Source organism: Pleurodeles waltl, chromosome 10, assembly GCF_031143425.1.
Source record: "Pleurodeles waltl isolate 20211129_DDA chromosome 10, aPleWal1.hap1.20221129, whole genome shotgun sequence".
Classification (NCBI taxonomy): domain Eukaryota; kingdom Metazoa; phylum Chordata; class Amphibia; order Caudata; family Salamandridae; genus Pleurodeles; species Pleurodeles waltl.
Genome location: NC_090449.1, coordinates 791,838,324 through 791,856,842, shown reverse-complemented (window position 1 = coordinate 791,856,842; position 18,519 = coordinate 791,838,324). Strand labels below are relative to the sequence as shown.

Here is an 18,519-nt window from a genome sequence, read left to right as displayed (position 1 = left end):
AGTTATGTTGAAATACCCCAAAAGAGTTGTGATTATATTTATGTTCAAGCCCGATACCAGCTAGACTGAATGTATCTCGTTGATTTAATAATCTCACTACAAACGCAGAATTAACGGACTCAAATTTTATGCACACACAAAGATGTATGTTACCTCAAAAATCGAAACTTCTGAGTTCTCATTGCCTTTTCTAGCCAACACTTTATGATCTGGTCCAAAGATAAAACTTTATTTTTGATTGCAATCAACACCTCACGTCAATTCTTCCTAACTATTGGGTTGATTATTTTGGGGGGAAAAATTAAAGCAGTTACATTGAAAATATTTATCTTTTGTCTTTAAACCAGCCCTCGTTGTATTATTAAGAAACAATAACATTTTAATTCTTAGTCTGACAGAATAGGGGGCAAACGTGAAAAAACGTGGCATAGTGTTGTCAGTGCAGGGATAGAGTTTCTGGCCCTAACAGGCCCAAAAAGGGAAGAACCTTACAAAGGGTGTTAACCTTCTGTCCTTTACCTCAGCACCCACTCTGCATGCCCTGGCAAAAAGCTTAAGCAGGTTACAACTTAGCAACATTTCTTATAAAAATAAGAGAGGGATATGACATTTAATGATTAAGGTAAGTAATCCTCTAATGTGATTAGTCCTTCTCAAACCCTCTATTCTTTCTCTATAATACCTGCTGTTGTCTAACAGCCCATTTGTGTTGGACACTTGGACAGTGAAAGACTATCTAAAAAGAAGCATATCTCTTCAGCTTCTTCCAGTGTGGATGATGATGACTATCACTCTACAGCTTCCAGGTGTTCTGACATCACTGTCCCTGAAGGCCCTGGCATCAGGGAAGCCCCAGAAATTAGAAAACCATTGAAGAAGCTGTGGCTAAAGCTTGTGCCTCAGGAAAACATGACAGCAGTAAAAGGCAGAGCAGCTCAAAGCTGAACAATCTTCATCATTTTTCTGATTTGGAGGCAGAGATCCCCAATACCTCTTTGGCTGGTAAACACATCAGAAGAGATGAGGTTGCACAGATCCTAGACCGTGGACTGTGGTATCCTTTTCATGTCAAAATTATGGAATAACTAATTGATACCCCTGAGCAAATGAGGAATTCCATTGCTAAAGAAGTTATAAACACTAGGCCTGCATTAAATGAGACATATTAGGATAACTTCCTTGGCAAGAATTCGGGTCCCTGGAGGTTATGTATCCCCATCTACAGCTCGTCCACTTCATTATACACTAAAGGACATGATTTTGCAAGACTGAAAAGACATGGAACACTTTAACAACCCTATGTTCCTCCACAGCATGTAAATATTGGAGAATAATGAGGAGGTTCTCCCCTATTCAATAAAAAATGTATTTCATCCTGACAACCTTGGTTGGCTGAACTTCGGTTAATCCAGAAGATTGAGTGGAGGGTGCATTAAAAAAGTCCTTTCCAGCAAATAACATGGTGCTGAGAGCTGGAACTGATTCTCCTTTTTGCTGCACAATCATAGTTCAAGGACATTGAAAGTGTATCTGCTGCAATGCAGAAGGGAGAACATTGTTCTGTTTTTTGGGGTCAAATGGAACAACAAATGGAACTTTTCAAAAATGTCCTGTGATGTCATCAAAACAGCTGCTTTGACTTCAGGTGCATCAATCTTGGCCAGGCAGAATCTGTGGATTTAAGGCTGGAATGGTGACAGATCAGAAAAATCCCCTATCCTCAAATCCCTTTCAAAAGAAGAACATTGTTTGAAGGTCAAATTGATATAATGGTGAATAACACATTCATAGATTGAAAGTGTGCAAAGCCTTACTAGGAAAAATCTTCAAATAGTTTGAACTGGTCCAATTCAGTCTTGTTTTTGATGCCAACGCACAGGGTTGGGGGGCCTGGATGTAATATCATGTGGTTCACGGGACTAGGTCTTGTGATAAAAGAATCCTCTCTTCCGACTGGAGGGAGCTGCGGGAGATCTGTGTTGCTCCGATAGGACTTTTGGCTCTTCTCTTTGGGAAAGATGTGTTTATTGGGATAAACAGACTGCAAACTTTCATATCATCAGGAGAATCTGTCAAGAACCCTGTCCAACATTTCAGGCCAGATATTCGACACGTCAGAAAGAATGCCCCTTTCTTTCAGAAGTCCACATTTGGGGAGTGATGTAGGTGCAGATACTCTAAGCAGAAATATTCCTTCTACTCAAAACTGTTGCCGCAGTCTCATTGTTTTTGCTCATCTCTGTCGAATCTGTGGAACACCCATTCTGTATCTTTTTGCCCGTCGAGAAAATGTTCGTATGAAAAGGTTTTGCTCAAGGGTAAAGCAAGATGAAGTTTGGCAGGGAGGATGTAATGATTAGCCCAAAGCCTCAAAGCCTTTTGTATTCTTTTCCTCCTTATTGTTTGACTCTGAGCTCTCTGGCACAGATGGCAAGGGAAACAGCATCTATAGTGATGATTGTTTCAGCTTGTCCCCCTCCTCATCCTGGTATCCTCTACTCACTCTGATGAGGACCGGTCTGGAGTTGTTAATAGAAACAGTTAATTCACCTATAGCCTTTCTGGTAATTCATCAAGACTCTCTGGAGAGACTTCACTCAGCTGCTTTAGGTTGAAGAATAGAACTTAAGAACAAAGGGCTTTAGGAAAAGTTAGATTTTCTGTGCAGGCTTCTAGAAAAACTTCTACTTTAAAGTTATACTCACATCAGTGACAGTCCTTCAAAATTGGTGTTATTCAACAGAGGTAGAACCTTTGTCAGCGGATATTGTCCAGATGTTGTCTTTTCTTCAATATTGTTTTTATTTGGATCTCAAGGTTTCAACACTCGAGATCTAGCGAGCAGTAATTAAGGATGTAGAAAATAGGGTTACTGGTTGAGGGGAGTGAAACCCTACTCAAGAAGCAACCACAATTCTTGGCAATGTAAAAGACAAGCAACCCCCAAATTAACTTGTGCCCAACCTTCTCATAGCTGGGCACAAAAGCAGTCAGACTTAATTTAGAGGCAATGTGTAAAGTATGTATGTAGCACTCCCAACACTAATAAAGTGAAAACAAGAAAATTCCTTCACAATCTAGAAAAAATAATAAATTATTTGAGACCAAAACAATACAAATCTAGTTAGTAGTACTGGAGATAAGTCATTTTCAAGATTTTGATAAAGATAAAGCTTGAGAGCACAAAGCGCCAACTGTAGGTATATGGTCACGCCAGACCAGGAAAAAGTTACAAGTTCACTCAGACCGCGATGGAGTGAGGGCCAGATACAGGAACTAAGCTAGGCTCACCAAACAAAGTACCTTAAATTCTAATGCACAATCTGCGCATTGTTACTTTGTGAGTCTTTGTGTCATCCGGTATCGGCTCCGAGGGGCAGTGAGGGCCATGATGGAAGGTCTTCTGCTGGGTTGCGTTGTACTGGATTGGTTCCAATGAAACTGTCTGCAAGGCTTTGCAAGGCTTCATGTTGAGTTGTTTACAATGAAGCTGGACAGCGAGGCTTGACAAGTTTTTGCATCATTCAGCGTCAATTCTGTTGAGGTTGGCAGCTTTGTAGGGAGGCTCTGTGAGTCTCAGCATCACCCAGAATTAGTTTGGATGAAGCTTGTAGCGGTGCAGTGACTCTTTGCGGGGCTTTGCAGTGGAGTAGATGAAGACCACAGTTGGGCTTGCCAGGCACCTCTATCACCACTTCCAAGGGTGCAGGACTGGAGAGGCACCACAAGGGGGGCAGAAATAACAGCACACAGAGTCTAGTTGCAAAGATTCAAGAGATTTGAAGACTTTTCTGTCCCTGAGGATCTGATCAGGAGGCCAGCTAATTAACCTTTGGAGTCACTCTGGTGGTTCTGTTTTCAACATGCATATCAAGTCCTTCACCCTTAGGCAGCAGGACAGCAGAGTAGCATGATAGCACAGATCGAATGTTCACTGAAGAGTTGGGTCTGAGAGTCCAATATGTATACCTGGTACCCACTTTGAAGTGGGAGAAGCTTCCAGAGTCCTTCCCCTACAAAGGTGTCTAGGATTTTCTGCTCTCCTGCCCTGTCTTTGGGTTGTCTGGGGCACAATAGACTAGTTTGAAACCCATTGTGAGTGTGGTGAGTCAGAGTCTTTGTGATGTGCAAGTGTGGTAGGTGACAGCTCCCCTCCTTTATCAAGTTGGGGATGGCTCATCTTGCCAGCACCGAGCCCTGCTTTGTCTCAATGTCTGGGACTTATACACAAAGACCAACTGCACCTAGTTGTGTGACCCAGGCTACAGGCACCAAATGGTTGGGACAAGGAAATGCCAGCTTTCTAAAAGTGGCTTGTCCAGAATTGTCACTTAAAAAATGACTACCATTAAAGAGGGATTTAAATTAGAATTCTTTAGACACCAAACTCAAACTTCCTACTCATTCCCAATTGAAAGTTATCACCTCTTAAATGTAATACAATAATCCAATGTTATCCTATGGGACAGGTAGGCCTTACAGGAGTGTACATCTAATTTAAGGGGTTTTCACACATAACAAGACATGCAAAACATTAAAGTACATGTCCACCTTTTTAAATACATTGCACCCTGCCATATGGGAACTGTTTAGGGTCTACCCTAGGGGTGACCTATATGTATTAAAAAAGAAGGTGTAGACCTGGCAAAAGGTTTATTTAGCCAGATAGAAATAGCAGTTAAGACTCCACACACAGCATGCAATAAAACTTGCACACACAGGCTGCAATGGCAGGACTGAGGCATGTATAAAAGGCTACTTAAGTGGGTGGCACAATGGGTGCTGCAGGCCCATTAATATCATTTAAATACAGGGCCTGGGTGCATGTAGTACCACTTTACTAGGGACTTACAAGTAAGTTAAATGTGTCAATTAGGTGTATGCCAATATTACAGTTCTCAAGGGAGAGAGCACAAGCACTTTAGCACTGGTTAGCAGTGGTAAAGTACGCAGAGTTTTACGAGCCAACAAAAATGGGTTCAGAAAACAGGAGGACGAAGATAATAGTTTGGGGATGACCCTGCAGACAGGGTCAAGTCCAGCAAAGGCCTTTAGAGAGCCTTGGGGTATCATTTCTGATGGTCTGATGGGCTGTCTTTCAAAGGTTTCTTCACTCTTAGACTACCCTGTAGATCTCTAGTTCCTAGTTCGGATCATCCTTATGTCCTAGAGACATTGAGAGTTAGACATTTTGATCCACTGGAGTATGTGGACTTTAAAGTATTGACTGTAAAGATTTCTTTACTAATAGTGATTCTTTCTGCTAGCTGTCTTGGAGAGATTGTCTCCTTGTTTTGTAGACAGGTCCCTCTGTTTTACCAAAATCTATTAACTATTTCATATGGATCAAAATTATACATCATCAGATTCCTGACCCAATCCTTCATTCCTGGAAGAAGAGAGGATGCACGGCCTGCATATAAGAAGGGCTGTTCTTATCTATTTGGATAGGGAAGCACCCTTTAGACTTTCAGATTCTTTGTTAGTTAAAATTGTTCTGTCAAAAAGAGAGGCATAACCTACATACTAGTCAGACTTTGAGCCGATGATTAAGATATTTGATTTATTTTGCTTACAAGTCTTCTGGGTCTCCTTTTCCCGAGGGGATTCAAGGTAGGTCCAATAGAAGTTTGTCCGTCAGCCATTAAATCCTTGTAAATAAAAATACACCAATGAAAATATTAATATTATAATGACAATGCGTGCACACATTTACATATACATAAAAAATCATCTCCCATTTTTTTATTTGTAATACTCCACGTTGTTGATGTGCTCAGATAGTAGCCTAGCAGATATGATTGACAGCATTGGGAGTCACACAAAAGAAAACGTACTTTCTATATTTTTCCATTTTCAAACATAAATGTGTATAGGAAAAACATTGTTTGCCATTTGTGCTGATGTTAAAAAATGTGTACAAATTAAAAATTGCAAGTCTCACTTATGGTGTGATGCATTGTTCCATAAAGTGATGGTGATATAAAGTATTTTGACTTTTTGTGTCTCGCCTAGCAGACAGCACAAGCTGCCTGGTTGCGTGGGATATATTATGGGATTACCAAGAATTTACAGTGGGCTTACAGCCTGCCAATTGCTTACCATTGGTTGGCTTTATTGTCATTCTCTTTTGCTCGTTTCTTACTTGAAGGCTTTCCTTGTCCACCTTGTTCCAGCTTATGGGTGTAATTAACCTGGACTACTCCCTTTCTACCATCCCTTTGACTGGCTAACTTGTCCTTCCACTACTCGCCTTAAGGGAACCACATTTTCTTTTTGATGAATGACTTCAGAGAGGCACATGTTTGTCCAGCACTCTACCTCGTGTGCTCCTCTGCCACCCAAATAGCCTGGTTCCTGCTTGATGTCCCTGAATGGGACATACACATCAAATGGTGGACATGATGACTGCATGCGCCCAGGAAACACATGTAGGTGCTAGAAAGGGCAATTAGGACTGCTAACAAGTAGTTACAGCAGCTAGTTTAGCCCTCTTCCCCAGCCATCATTTCTTGCTCCAGGATGTCCCTGGCCTGAACATGAAGCAAAAAAATAGTGAAAGATAGGCAGAACAGTGCCAGGGAGCAGTGCCATGACAAATGTGGTTAGGAGAAGTGTATGGGCAGCAAACATGTTACTCTGGGTCAGGGAATACTTTACGTCTATAGATGGGCTGAGATTGCTGGTTAGGAATCTGTGCAGATTGATTGGAGGTACCAGTACTGCCACCACTAATAGTTTGTTGGTAATCTCACCCACTGCATCACTAAACATGGTATGGTCCATCTTTCACAGCAATCATCTAAAATCTCAGTGTTTTTGCCAATTGATGGATTTCTGCACCTGCACTGAATGGTCTGCAGGAGAGGATGGGGGGAACAGCTAACAGATTTGCCTTCATGGCTCCACATCCAGCCCTAAAACTGTGCCAGGGGCTGGACCTACCAAAGAGACCCCTTTATGTCTGTCAGCTCTCAAATCTAGCTTTGGCGAGCAATGCAGAGTAAGAAATGGTATACAAGCAGAGGAGAGGGAGGTCAGCGCTCAAGAATCTAAGATGATAAGGGAACTTAATGCAACACAGGCTGGATGTTCAAATTCGACAGAGAAGGGAGATGAGCCACTGAGCATGAATGGAGGAGGTGAGCGGATGCAGGTAAGAGTCATATCAGGCATCTTCGGGTGTATTTTTTTAACAAGGGGCAACGTTAGCAAATGTGTATGGGTTTTACAGTAATGATTGTGAACATTGAAAAAAACATGGGCAGAAGACAGTTTGCTACAGTCCTTAGTGAACCTGTCATTATATTCACTCTCAGTTGAACACAAACGTATTTTGGTATGAACCGATGAGTGCAAGATATAGGTTGCCTACTGCCCATCTAGAAACATTAAAGGCATCCCTATACCCAACTGCTGACTCTTCAGCTACATTTATTTCAAATAGTATGTGTTTGTCGAATACAGATTCCTGCATGAGTAGGCCTCTGTGTGGCATGCATACACTAACCACCACAATGGATTCTGAGAGGAGGGTAAAGTGTGACATTCCCAGATTGCACTCTGAATTGACACTTAGGGCTAGATTTATACTTGTTACAGACAGACCATTTTTCCACCAGGGCGATGGAGAAAATTACTGCATCTCCCTGATGGAGATACCGCCGGACAGATTTAGAAATGTCCTTTAGGCCAGAAGACATTTCTTACACTTGTTGGAAGCGCCATCATGACGGTTCCTGTCAATGCATTGGAACTTTAGCGGAACGCTCCATCATAGGTGAAAGGGCCGCTCATCAAAGATACATTTTTTTTAATTTTGAAAAAGAAAATCCAAAGAAGAATTTTCTTTTATTAAATAAAAAATGCCCCACTAACTATGGGATTCATCTCCCATGCCGAGGGGGGGCATTTTTAGTTTTGTACTGCCCCTTACCTCGAGGGTTACCTGATATCAAAAGTCTTCTCATCACAATTGGCTATTAATCATCAATTTGTGAACAAGTTAATTCTTCCTTTAAGGTAGGTTTCTTGTCAGTGGAATGGAATGGAAACACGCGTGTGTGAAATCACTTTTGATTAAACCATTACTTTATTGCACTATTCCTGTCAATTATCATTCCTAATGATTTGATGGAGTATTGGACGCTGCAAGGTGTAGCTTTTGTCTTAATTCAGTGGTTGACTGGATGGCTGACAACTGCCTGAAGCTGAAATTCAAATATAAAAGGGTCCCACTTATTATTGGATGATCTATTTCCAGCTGGGCCACCAAATGTCATTCCCAGGTGCAAGAAACGTGGGAGTACTGTTTGTCAAATATCTTTTTTGTTTTCTTAATATACCACGAGGTAGCCTCTATCTGTTTTCAATAATTGTAAAATTTGAGGAAAATTCTGCCATAGCATCTTCAGAATCTGCACTGTCCAATTATTCAAGTCTTCATGTGAGCCTGTATAGATTATGGGAATGCTCTCTTTGTAGGGCTACCCTCATATGTGGTACAACAACTTCAAAATGTGTAAACCTGTGCATCCCGTCTTTTACTTAGAATCCCAAATTTGACTCACATTTCTGGCCATCTTCAATCACCACCTTGCCCTCTAAAAGAGAAACGTATTCTTTTCAAAAGCCTTTGTATTAGGTTTAAAGTACTTCACAGACAAGGACAAGAAGTTTTCAGACAGCTATATTGTTGATACTCTCTTCAATCATAGACAGGTCTGCAGGTCTCACTCTGGGATCCGGCAGTTCCCCCCGCCCAAAGATGCCTCAGTGCAATCATTGCAGTGCTTAATTTGTGCTTGTGGTTTCCAGTTCGGGAGACGGGCACTTTTTTTTCTGCCTCAAGCATTTACTGTGAGCAAAAGACACATATGGGAAAGATGGAGGAAGAGAAAAGCAAAAATATTTCACAAAGGCAGAAAGCAGAAAGCTGCAAGAGTGAGCTGAAGGGGCAGGGCGTGGCTGTAAATAGATTGAAGAGGCCTGAGATGGCTTCAGGATTATGCTGTCTCAGTATTCTGTGTTTGCACATTTAGTTGCAGTAGCCGTGTATTTAAGAGGAGGGCTTTGGGCACCAACACATTGTTATTTACAAAATAAGCCCTGATTGGTAATAGGCTTCTTCAGCCCACTCCCATCTGGGTGTATCTTCTACCAGGGCAATAGCTGGACTGTCCTGTGGGCAGACCCCTCTGGCAGGGAGACCTCCAATTCCCCTCTCTCATCCACAGGCTGCCTCCACATTCAAGGCAGGTCCTCGGTTTCTCCAGAAGCAGGTCTCATGTGTTGTCAATAGAGGTGTGCAAAATGAGTGTAATTAGCTTTTGCATAATTACGCAAATTTATGAGAAATTTCAGCAAAGTGATGCATAAGTATGTGAATTACATACAAATGCATAATTTTGCAATATATTTAACGTGAAATGCGATCTCATATCAGATGTTGCCAAATGAATACATTTAGGAAAAAAACGCCCAAATAACAGCCACACACATTTTTTGTACCTGTGCATGCATGGAAAATGTTTACAGCAAATGTCGTATTTTAGTTAGATTTTTACCATGAATGGTGCTCATTTTGTTGTACCTGTGCGTGCATGGAAATTTTTTACAGCGAATGTCGTATTTTTGTTAGATTTTTACCATGAATGGTGCTCAGTTATGCAAAGTTACACAATGGATACTTTTGGGAATTTTGCGTAACAAGTGCAATCCAAAATGCCTGAAATTACGTGAATTACATCCCTAAGAAAAAACTTTCTCCATTCTCCCAAGTCATGAGTACAGAAATGTAAGCAATATACTTTGCTTAACTGGCAGGCTACCTCATCTCCATTTTGTACAGCATGTGTCCAAAATGGATTCCACTGGGCCCACAGTTAAACATGACCGAGAACTCCTGTCTCACACTACCACGTACCAGTACTACATACGCACACAAGTTGAATGTAGCAAAGGACATAGGGCCATATGTACAAACACATTTTTCCATAGACACAAAATGGGTAAAACCCTTTGCTACATCTGGCCCCTAGTTACATGAGGCTGGGAAAAGCTTTACCACTGCAAGGCCAAGACCATTCACCCATCTGAAGGCACATTTAAAAAAAGGCATATCAGGGTTTAACATTTAAACATTGCCACCACTGCCAGTCTCAAGTGATAAAGCTAGCTGAAAGTAGACACACTCACTAAGGAGGGCAACACAGGTACACCAGGCGTCCTCCTCCCAACCGCAGACACCCCCTCTGGATTGCAATGTCACCAGCTTGGGAGAGGATGTGGCCCGAGGGCCAGAGACACCGTCTTTGGAACTGGGGAGCCAAGTTCGAGTCTTGGCATTGGTTTAACACCCTCTGTTTCAGGGAAAATCACTTGATGTCCCTGCGCCTAAAAAAAACCAAAATGAATTTGTCCTTGTGTAATGTTACTGATGCCTAGGTAAAGCACTCCAATACCCTCATGTCGAGTTCACGCTATATAAAAATGCAAAAAAAAAAACTTCAAAGGGTCCTCAGTGTACGAATTTGATTGTTGAGTGTGCGCTGATCTAGGAGTAACAGCCCAGGGATGAATGCTTGCAAATCATGCAAGGGACACCTGCCTTTCCAACAGGACTTCTTGTGTTCTATGCATGTTTCATCAGAAATTCTTGCTCTCCATTCATTTTCCATGTTTGCCATTCTTTCCGCAACAAACCCTGCTGTACGTATCTTTCTGCAAAGCTGATTGCATTTTAACAGCTGCCAACCTGTAGAATATCAATGATGTTTTGAACACTCAGCCTTCTTACGTTTGTTCACACCACGGTCCTTGCGTTTTTGTTTCCCCATATTTAATGTTGTTCTACAAGTGCCAGAATGAAAAGGATAAAGCCATTAATTTCCTATTTTTAGGGTCGAGCCTGTGATAGCTTGCGCTAGCGCATGTGTATCGCTTGCAAGACGCTATTGTCGTTAGAAAAGGGCTTGGAACCCGCCTGCCGTTCACCATTTATTGGCTTGCATGCCACTCTTCTTTACAGCCTCGTAATTCGTCCACTTCAGGCCTGACATACTTTCCGGTCTGTCCATGGAGCAGGGACCAAGCACTGGTTGGTTTAACTCAATAGTGCCCGTCTGCTGCTACTGACATGATTGAAGTGCAGTTTTTTTCCAGCCTCCCACTGCGCTTCATTAGCATTTTTGTTTCTATTTATAGCAGGACATTACAGTTCTGTACATTCGCACTCAATTGCATTTCACAAGTTTAGATTAATTATTTTTAATAATGGGGCGATTAAGTGACTTGGCACTAATCACATGTGTCACTGTTGTTTTGGTTAGGCATGGGTGTTTCCGGGGTGCAGAGTAGCAAATGCCCTATTCTCCTTTTTTTTCAATGTTTGAAGATCCAACGCCACGATACCCATATGCTCAGAGTATAGTCTAACAGCCTAGGCTGCAGTCGCTGCTTTAAGTGCTTTTATGTGGCATGCATTGTACCCACACATCTGTGCTTAGGGTGAAGCATGGTACGCTGGCCTCTCTTTGTGCAGGTAGTTATTTTTCTCAGTAATTCATAGAGTCAATGGAGGGGTGGGCAGTGTGTCTGGCCATATCTCACCCGACGGCCGGCGCACTGGGATGTTCTGTAGCTTTAAGAGTGAGTACCGGTCAGTTAGTTCACTTGAAGGGAGTCTATATTGCAGCACTTGTCATATCTGTCAGTATAGGGGACTTTAATGGTGGACTCTCCCACCAGTTATATGCTTTGGCTACGATACTGTCACAGACAAAATCCACACACAAATGTGGTTATTAGTATCGCACCTCAGCAAACCTTTTTTGCGTGTGCATTGGTCCCGTTTTCAGATTCCAAACAACGGCAAGTGAGTACTTGTTCTATCAACCATAGGAACACATGCTAATCTTTTACACATATTGTCTAGAGCCTTTTTCCTACTTACTTTGATGGCGCTAATGGAGCCATGATTTTCTTTCTGAACACACGTTTTAATTTCTTTTTTTTATCATTCGAAAGTATCTGTGTGTGGATGGATCAGAGGTTTTGGTGAACCCAGCGCGGGTGTTAGAAGCTGGGTCTGTTTTTGCTGTTCTTAGTCATTTAATTGGCAGTGCTTTAACCAAAATCGTAAAATAAGCCACTGTGAGCAGAGGCACACTATTGCTTGTATTGGAGTAGCTGAATAGTATATGAAGACCTTAAAACTGTTCTTCACATATAAATTACAATAACAAGATATTTTATGTTTTTTGCCATTGATTTTTATTCATTCAAGATTCCCCTGTGGAAGGAGCGGAAAACGATTTAGCGCAGCTTCACAGCACAAAGTTCGCTTACTATTTGCACCCAACAGTGAGAAGGATACAAGGGGTGAAGGCCTGCATTAGCTTTCTTTACAAATAGTGACCCATTATTGGTCTGTCGAGAGTGCAGCTTGGATGGTTGTGGACGTGACATTCGACTGCACAAATGTACCTGAGCGCATGACCTCTATGCACAAAAACACTCCTCACCACACAATTCCACAACTAACAAACTACATACCACATACATCCACTGCACTCCAAACCAAAACACATAGATACAAGACATTGTCATTTACAATGCCAATAGTTCTAACTCTCGCATATGTGAGACCCATTCCATTGCAAATGCTTGTTGTCTTAGTGTCAACCATTTTCCTCTGCGCTTGTTTTTCAGATGAGGCAACACTTTTCTTTGGGGCAATGAAAATGTATTGTAAAGCAGTATTGACAATAAAGTTCTGTGATTTGGGATTATTGTGAAAGAATACTCCAGCAGAGCTCCCTCAGCCTTGAATTGGAAGGAAGAGGCTGGCTTGATACACTCTCAATTCATGGGATTTAAATTAACTAAGTAGCAGCTAATTCAGTGAAGGTTATTCAAAACGCCCCACATAATTACCTGTTTAAAAAACAAAAAATAATGTGACTATCTCCAGCAATCTCATAAAGCCCTGTATTCATTTCTTTGAGAGCCTACTTTGGAAAGGAAGAATCTTTTGTTTAAATATAAAAGTTACAATTATCGCAATAACTATGTTCATGCTCCTAGACCCCTCCCAGTCCGGCTTCAGACGAAACCACAGCACCGAAACCGCCCTTCTCGCCGCCACAGACGACATCACATGCCAAATGGACAACGGCGAAACATCAGCCCTCATCCTCCTGGACCTATCTGCCGCCTTCGACACAGTCTGCCACCGCACCCTGGAATCACGCCTCCACGAAACTGGAATTCAAGGAAAAGCCCTCGACTGGATTGTCTCATTCCTCTCCGGCAGAACCCAGAGAGTCCGCCTCCCCCCCTTCTGCTCCGAAGCCACGGACATCATCTGCGGTGTCCCCCAAGGCTCATCCCTCAGCCTGATGCTGTTCAAAATCTACATGGCCCCCCTCGCACAAGTGGCCCGACAACACAACCTCAACATTCTCACCTACGCCAATGACACCCAGCTCATCCTCTCACTCTCCAAAGACCCGCGCACCGCCAAAACCAACCTCCACGAGGGGATGAAATCCATCGCCGAATGGATGAGAATCAGCCGTCTGAAACTGAACTCGGACAAGACGGAGGTCCTCATCCTCGGATCCACCCCCTCCACCTGGGACGACTCCTGAAGACCTACTACGCCTCCAACGCATCCAAAACACCTCCGCCCGACTAATCCTCAACGTACCCCACCACAGCCACATCTCCCACCACCTGAGAAACCTTCACTGGCTCCCCGTGGACAAAAGGATCACTTTCAAGCTTCTTACCCACGCTCACAAAGCACTCCACGACACCGGACCAGCCTACCTAAACAACAGACACAGCTTCTACACCCCCACCCGTAAGCTCCGTTCCTCTAACCTCGCCCTCGCTGTCATCCCCCGCATCGAAGAAAGACCTCCGCCGGCAGATCCTTCTCATACCTCGCCGCCAAAACCTGGAACACCCTCCCCACCAACCTGCGACAGACTCAAGACCTACTCACCTTCAGAAGACTCCTCTAGACCTGGCTCTTCGACCAGTAACAACAGCTCCCCCCCCCCCCCCCCCCCAGCGCCTTGAAACCCGTATGGGTATGTAGTGCGCTTTATAAATCCAATGATTGATTGTAGGGCATTTTAATTGTTTCAAGCGGAAAAACAGTTCTGAACTGAAAGTTTTGATGAAGAAACGCCTTCTTTCAGCTCTTTGGTCTCAAATTAGTTACTTACAATGCTAGCAACCATCTTTAAACTTTACAAAGGTGTGTTCTGTTGCAGCTACCCATCCTTAGTTCATGTATGCCTTCACCTTGTAAGTAGCATGCCGAAGTTGCTTTTGCTTTGAAATTCTATTTTGCTAACACAACTTTTTTTCCTGTCTGCGACTACTTGGTAAGAGACAGAGATATGTGTGTGTAACTCTCTTTTTTTAAGGATTTACTTTCTTTTAATTTACATAGTGGCAGTCGTCTGTGGTGTAGCTTATTGGTCAGTGTGGAACAACTGTTATATGATCGTATCCAGTGCTTAATTTGTGCTTGTTGTTTCCGGTGCTGAGCACCGGCACTTATTTTTGAGGGCCGGCGCTTATTCTTATGCCTCAAGCATTTACTGCGAGCAAAAGACACATATAGGAAAGACGGAAGAAGGAAAAACGAAAAAGCGTCATAAAGGGAGAAAGTAGAAAGCTGCAGGATGAGCTGATGGGGCAGGGGTGGCCATAAATGGATTGAAGAGGTCCGAGATGGCTTCAGGATTACACTGCCTCAGTATTCACTGCTGGCAGATTTAATTACAGGAGCTTCGTGTTTAAGAGGAGGGCTTTGAGCACCAGCACCTTTTTATTTACAAATTAAGCACTGATCGTATCCTATTGGAAAGTGGTTTCTGTTCACTATTGCCCGATTTTTGAGTTATGTCATCAGGTACAGATTTACCAAGGCTTTGCAACAGTGCAAAGTAATGTGACACAAACTGATGCAAATTCCTGAAAAGCTATTTACTTTCCGGTGCAAAACCTGTTTATGTGCTGGAAAGTTGTCAAAAAGTAGCACAGATGGTGTGTATTGCTACTGTACGTTATTTGGTATCAAGGGGGCATTTCATTTGTGGTACATGAGCAGGCTTAGGCAACCACCCATTGGTTTTGACAGAAAACCCTATCTACAAGCAATGCTAGACAGGGCTTTGTGCCAAAAAATAATGCCTTTTTTATGGGCGGGAATAGAACGCATAAAACAGTCTCAAGGGTTGTGGGTAGGAGACTACCTCCAGCAGAAAATGCTTATCAGCAAGACTTTGCTGCATGAGCCAACCTTCTGTGGCAAGGGCTATGTGAAACTGACACAAATGTTGAGCAATTTAGAATATTTTACTTAACATGCAATTCAGGAATTTCTCTAGAATAATCCAAATTCGCTCAAATCTAATTATAAAATGCGTTGTGCGTATTATCTGGTGTTCCATTATTGGAAAAGCAAGGAAGCTTCAGGTTAAGGTTGGCCCCATGACAGAGCTGTTTGTTATTTGTTATGCTGAAATAGCAGAAGATGCCGAGAGCCACTCTGTGCATTGCCTGAAGTAGTCGAAGGCGTACTGACAGATCTGGGTATGCACCCAAGTACTCACATTGCATTAAAGCCTCTTTAAATCAGTTGTTTCATAAGGAAACCATGCAACTCCCCATGGCAAATAAACCTAAATGTAAACAGAAGCAGCACAACATAGGGTTCAGCTGCAAAATACATAATGAGAGAAGCTACATTGGGCCCTAAAACATAGGAAATTAAATTGTAACGGTGCAGTACTTGGTCATTTGAAATAGTCAATCCACCAGTCATTGGTATTATGAAAAACAAAACACTATTACTATTGTGTTTTAATGTGTCTAAATAAATATTATCAATATAGAAAAGTGTAAATGTAATGTCTTATTTTAAGTAATACTTTATTTTAATAGAAACTGAAAATTCCACAATGAAAGATGTATTATGTGCAGGCAAAATACAAACTAGTGGGCGTGTTACTTTTTGTTTTAAATGATTCTGCTGTCCTCTGCTAGCATAAAGTGTGTTTAAACTCCTTCTTAAGGTTACAGTTCCACCTTCCTTCTACAGGGGCAGACCTGAGCAAAAAATAAACACTGAATGAAACACAAGTCCCCAAAAGGTCAATTCTTAAAATGTCCTGAAAATGTACACAGATTTTATTCCTACAGTCATTTTCTATCATTTTGAAGACATTGACTTATAGGGACTTGGGTCAGGTCCCCACAGTGCAGTCAAGTCCCCACACTGGGAGTGGGTCATCACACCTTAGCCCCCACAAGGATGGTAACGCAGCTCCCCTGCCCCCGACCTCACACACAAACACAGACGTTGAATGCTCTTAACTGAGGGCCGTCTCCTCTGCTTGGCCTGCAGCCACATATGCATATCCCCTCCTTCTAGAATGTCATAAATATTAACATGGTTACTGGCGTGCATTGTACATGCATCCATAATATTATATTTTTTTCAGCTGGACACACTGTGTATCTCGAAATACTTTTTTCAACCAATGTTTGCTGATTTCCTGATTTACAGAGAGAAATAATGCAAACATTGTGCCTGTAAAACAAGGTAATAGCTGACAGAATATAAAAGCTTGGCGACACTGAAAGCCACTGACATTTTTTTTCTCTGCAGTCAAGCGCAACAAGAAATCGCCGGTGATGGGAGGTTCTCTGCTTTAATGGACACACTGGAAGGCAGCCTTCTCAGTGAGATGCAGCGTTAATTAATATGTCTGCTCCTCTCTGCAAGCACACTCATTCAGCACACACATGTGTTGTGGCAGAACTATGCCATGTGGTGCTGTTCTCGTCGGATCAGAAGATCGGACACGGTTTGGCCTTGGATGTTAGAACAGCCCCACTGCCCACTCCACCGCCCTGGCCACCACTACCCAGGTCTTCATGGAAAATGAAACTCATAAATCCGCATCCTCCGCGGTTCTCGAGGCGCCCTCTAGTTACGGGTTTGTGAGCTGCATCCATTATTTCAGTAAGACTTTCCCTTTTGTGCGCTGTGCTTAATGTTAATAGCAATAAACTCACTGAAACGCGAATCTTGGAAATATTCCCATTAAGTTGTTTGGAATATAGTCTTAAAGTATTCGAAACCATTTACTGCTGTAAAAGCAATAATATCTAGATTAAAAATAAAAGTCTGGATTTTCTTCTCATTAAATTGTGAGATGTCTTTTGCCTGCGAGCAGTGTTTCTCGCCCGGAGCTTCGCATGGGTGAGCGGCGACTAAAGTCCTTCTTTCCGAGTATCCCCAAATCCTATAACAAGGATGAAAGTTATACTCAACATATCCCGGGTATTCTAGAAAGGCGAAGAATACAAAATATGTGCCTAAAAGAAACTGACGTCATGATATCTGTATACAAACATTAATTGTGCTTCTTCGTATAGCGCCAACTTGTCTAATATATGTACACAAAAGAAACTCTCGCTCGTGATATCTGTATACAAATATTTATTTTCCTACTTCATGGAGCGCCAACCTGTTTAAAATATGCCCTCAAAAGAAACTGCCGCGCATAATATCTGTATGCAAGTATTTATTTTCCTACTTCATAGAGCACCGCCGTTTCTAAAATGTGTACACAAAAGAAACTGACGCTCGTGGTTTCTATATGGAAATATTTATATTGCTATTTACCATATAGCGCCACCTTTTCTAAAATGAGTACATAAAAGAAACTGAAGCTCATGATGTTATCTATATGGAAATATTTATGTTGCTATTTGACATAGCGCCACCTTGTCTAAAATATGTGCCCAAAAGATATCTGTATGCAAATCTTTATTTTGCTGTTTGATATAGCGCCGCTTTGTCTAAAATATGTACTCAAAAGAAAGTGGCGCTCATGTTATCTGTAAGTAAATATTTATTTAGATATTTCATATAGCGCCACCTTGTCTACAATATGTAGTCAAAAGAAAGTGGCGCTCGTGATATCTGTATGCGAATACTTATTTTGATATTTCATGTAGCGCCACCTTGATGAAAACGTGTACACAAAAGCAACTGACGCTCATAGTATCTATATGAAAATATTTATTTTGTTATTTCTTACATTTCCACCTTTTCTCAGAAAACACTGTGTATTCTGAAAGCATAGTATTTCATTATTTGCTTTGTGCATTCTTGTCCTCCGAATAACGTTCCAAAAGTGCTTTCTACATGGAATCCAATTAAGTTAAGTTATAATTTAAAATGCGTCCAAGAGATATGAAAATTATGGAGCGCTGGAGTGAAAATGAAATAATTCTCGCCGTAAGCATGTGTTATGCCATTTCCGTCCTGCTGAGCCGAGGTTTCATGTAACTCGTTTTTTTCCTTCTTGCAGACAGAAAATAATTCGAATAAAGTGAACAAAAACGTGTGATCTCGGCGTTTGTCACCTTTCAAGGCCAAAATATACAGTGTTTAAATTGGATTACGTAATTACGCCTTTTTTG

General features: G+C 41.9%; 1 protein-coding gene and 1 long non-coding RNA gene across 2 annotated transcripts in view; one reads left to right on the top strand and one right to left on the bottom strand.

Moving 5' to 3' along the window:
• The window catches only part of HOXA9 (homeobox A9), a 49,323-nt gene that overhangs the window by 7,381 nt on the left and 23,423 nt on the right, over positions 1-18,519 (top strand). The window lies entirely within an intron of this gene.
• LOC138261893 (uncharacterized) overlaps positions 1-18,519 on the bottom strand; it is a 38,508-nt gene that overhangs the window by 8,746 nt on the left and 11,243 nt on the right. Inside the window, exon 2 of the long non-coding RNA XR_011199172.1 lies at positions 5,577-5,651. This is a non-coding gene — a long non-coding RNA (uncharacterized lncRNA). The remainder of the gene's footprint in view (positions 1-5,576; positions 5,652-18,519) is intronic.